The following is a 4,053-nucleotide window of genomic DNA, read 5'->3' on the forward strand; positions in this document are numbered from 1 at the left end:
ATGTTGGTAAGCGTGGTGCTCTTCGTTGCCTGTGCGCCAATGCAACCCAACGAGTGTCGCCTGCGTCGTGACTTTACCGAAAAAACCTAAGAGTATGAATCCTTGCAGTCACGAAAGCTTAAAATCTAGAATCGATGTTGTTGGTCGGAGCGATGTCCCAACAGTCAACAACATCGATAACAACGATGGGCTTCCATATAAAGGACGTCTCCTCTCAAGCTCAGCCACGGCAAGTTTCCGTAGTGTAGTGGTTATCACGTTCGCCTCACACGCGAAAGGTCCCCGGTTCGAAACCGGGCGGAAACATTTTTATTTACTATTTTTTTTGATCGCGTTTTTTTTTTAAACATCAATTGCGAGAAGAGGAAACAAAATGGCTTGGCTTGTGGACGCGCTACGCTTTCTTCAGTCCCGACAAATGTTCACGATGCTACGCTACGATTAAATGTATGTGCCACGCGTGAAAATCGACCTCGACCAAAAGTGTGGGCCAAGCGACCGCGTGCAGCTATCGCCATCTGCTGGAATCGAGGCTGTACTTGCAGACGGTGCGTGGACACAATACCACGGGGGTGCATTTGGGCAGCAGCAGCAAGCTTGCAGCAAGCAAGCAGCGCCGATCGAGCGAGCCGAGCTGAGCGAGAGAGACCCGTGCGGTGCATTATGGAGGCCATTAAGTTCTGATGTATGGTTTTGATATGGTCGTGATGTGTGATCTGGGAATAGCCGTACCTCTGACGAATGAAATGCGAATACAAAAGGCCACGGCTGTCTCGCGCCGTGTCCTTCATGCGCACACCGCAGGGAATAAATTGGGTTGGGTCGAGTTCTCTCCTTGGCAAAATTCAGAAAATCCGCGGCCGTGTTTTGTGCATCTAATAGACAGCGCAGCATCATTTGTACGCAGATTCCACCGTGTAAAGATATTAAGGCGATGCGAGAAAATGCGGTGTGTAACCAAATGTGCACCCTGACTCAAAGGCATAAACATCAGGTTTTGGTAACCTCTCTTGATTATTTCTGTATGGAACAGTGCCACCTAAAACAACTAAGCAGACAAACCTATTGATTTCCTCAAAGAGAGAATGCATTCTTTGCCTTTGTTCCATTTTCTCTCTCCTCTGCGTATTAATAATTTATTATTCTGGGGCGGGGGGGGGGGATTTAAAAAAACAGCCTGCCCTGGTAGGCAGTTTAGAGCATAAAAAATAAACCTTTGTCAGCTTCAAACAACCTTCCCAACTGCCCTTGTTACTTTTGTTTTATTGACATGCTTTGTTTGCAATTAAAAAAACATTATTGTAATAAAATTTAACAGCATAATGTATGCGTGTAATACATTTAATTAAAACGTTCGTAACGATATGCAATATACCGACGTGCCTATGGGAACACGTTTTTCATCATTGTGTATTACCTGCTATGACATATGGAACAGAAATATGGACATTGACCAAAACAATGGAACAAAATCTGATATGTGTGCAAAACAGCGTGGAGAGGTGCATGTTTGGAATGACACTGGGACAAGAAGGCACATGCTTGAATAACACAGCAGATTCAAATTAAGAACGTCGTATTGAAGAAAAGTAAGTTGGCATTGGTAGCACATGTCACGAGCATGGATGATGGCTAGTGGTCAAGACGGAGCGGCAGGGGATTGACGATGTGTTGCATCACAATCAATCAAACTTTATTGAATATAGCACCCTTCGCACTAAAATTGTCACAGAGAACTTCAATACAATGCAAGTTACACGCAACAATTCAAAATATATAACGTAGATTATAAAATGCATATTTTGCCAAATTCTGAAAACCGCAAAATACTTCCTTATTAGGTGGTGTTCATGGTTCACTCCACATCAACAAAAGGTCGTACCAGCACACTGCACCATGAACACCCTACACCCAGAGACACGTACCCCACAAAAGCAGACTGAGAATCCTCAAACTCTGACTACGAACCCACAAACCTAGGTTATGAACCCATAAACCTGAACTACAAACCCACAAATCTGAACTAGCAATAGCTCTCTCACAATAGCTTGGGGGGAGTTAATCTATCACTGGGTTCATCACGGCCGATAGGGATGGTGATGATGATCATGCGCTGCACATTGGATATTGTGTCATAAAATACTTTTTTTAATGATGTGCAATAGCAAAATGTGTTTATTGGAGAGACGTGGAGGGCGAACCATCCTTGAGTGTCCTAACGCATGGCCTTTTATCCAAACAAAATCTGGACGAAGATGTCACCACGAGGCTCTACAAAAGAGCACAGGCACAACTTCACAGAGCGAAAGAACAAATACTGCATTTTCAATAAATTGACACCGTTTCCGTGTTATCCCCTTGCCTTGAACTTTATTTACAAAGTGAAAGTTCCCAGTGTGTGGGGTGTTTTCTTCCTCTTCTAAAGGTTGACTGTGTGTTTGTAAATGAAAACAAACGGCTTCCCTGCAAAGGATGGAACACGTGGAAAACTGACTTCACCTACTGGCTGAGCATTGTGCATGCTGTCCAGCGTTCCAGCTGAGCAACCGTGGATCTGCGAGCACCAAAAGTTGTGTAATTCACGCTTCGCATGTTTTTTTTTAAAGGCGTGTCTGCCCATGACAAATTTGTTTGTTTAAACCAACCTGCCCGCGGGAGCGACTGTACATATCATTTGTTACTCTGGTAAATAGAGATAAATCGATGAAAGCCAGATACTTTTTAATGCAAAAAATGACTTGCCTATTTTTTGTTGCCATTGCACAGAAGACACGGATCATTATGAGCACTGGGATTTTCATTTCATCCCGATAACCAACAACAACAATGTCTCAATTTTGCTAAACACATCTCTGTAGCCCCAAATCTGAAGCCATGCTGTCGAAAGAAATATAGCTTCACCAGTTCCCGTGCATATGTCAAGGTGATTGCACACATGACCAAATACAACTCCACGTCAATCCACTGCTGGATGGGTGACTGCCCATGCCGTGCGGGCGGCAGGCGGTTATTTGACCACACTACACTGCACTGGTGAAGAACACATTTTGACACAGCAGCAACCATGCTTTTGCTTGCGTGGACATTTTCTCGGCAAGAGGCCCTTTTTTGCCAGCAGCGGCATGACCAATAAATTGCAGGGTTGCACCTTTACCTTTGAAAATATTTTTATTTGTAAAAAAAAATCACAAATGCGTTTCTTATTGGCCATACGTAATGTGTCCAATCTATCTTCCATTTGTTTTTCATCGTTACTGTACAGACTGGTAACTGACAACAATAAATATATAGCTGCTGGCTAGAGCCCAGCATGTGGGGCTGGCTGGCGTTCCGTAAACCCACCGGAGTACGGCATTTCTAGCGATACCGTAATTACACAGCGCGCTCGGTTTGTGGAAGCCATACATCACGAAAATAAATACAAATTTGCACGACCAGCATTTTAAACCGAAATGAAAATGTTGCCATAGGACAGTGTTGTTTACACACCGCATGCACTCTATGTCATGCCGCTGTTTACATCTGCTAATGCTTTTTTTTGTTATCCGTGATAGCAACAATGAGCGATGTGAGAAACTGATTTTATGGACTCTGCACAATGGTCATTCTGGACCGGTATGGACAGTTCTTTCCCTCCACATGCATTGTGTATGGGTCCATTTGCAGCCGGAGGTTAAGGCTTTTTATTAATGCAGCCCTTCCCCTTGGTTACCACTGCCTGAATCAGAAGGGACCTGCTATGACGTCTGTCTTGCAGATTTTCTTACAAATGAAATGTGCACATACAGTACAGCAGCACTACAGCTGCAATAAGGCTGTATACCCTGTTAAAACAGTAGACACGTTTAGTGTACTCGTCTTCTGTGCATCAATTTACATAAAAATAAAAAAAGATGAAGTGTATTGTTATATGTGTGTATATATAAACAAATGACTGCTGTAACACTCTAACATATGTGTAGAAATGAACACACGTGGGGAGGATAGATGGCGCAGTGATTCACGTGGTTTCCACCACGAACCCAGCAACCTAAGCTCAATTACCGGCCACGG

General features: G+C 43.6%; 1 non-coding gene across 1 annotated transcript; it reads left to right on the forward strand.

The window, feature by feature from the left end:
* Window positions 1-233: 233 nt before the first annotated feature.
* On the forward strand, window positions 234-306 carry TRNAV-CAC (transfer RNA valine (anticodon CAC)). The gene has a single exon. It is a non-coding gene; the product is annotated as a tRNA-Val (tRNA).
* The last annotated feature ends 3,747 nt before the right edge of the window (window positions 307-4,053 follow it).

Source organism: Lampetra fluviatilis, chromosome 15 (genome assembly GCF_964198595.1).
Source record: "Lampetra fluviatilis chromosome 15, kcLamFluv1.1, whole genome shotgun sequence".
Lineage (NCBI taxonomy): Eukaryota > Metazoa > Chordata > Hyperoartia > Petromyzontiformes > Petromyzontidae > Lampetra > Lampetra fluviatilis.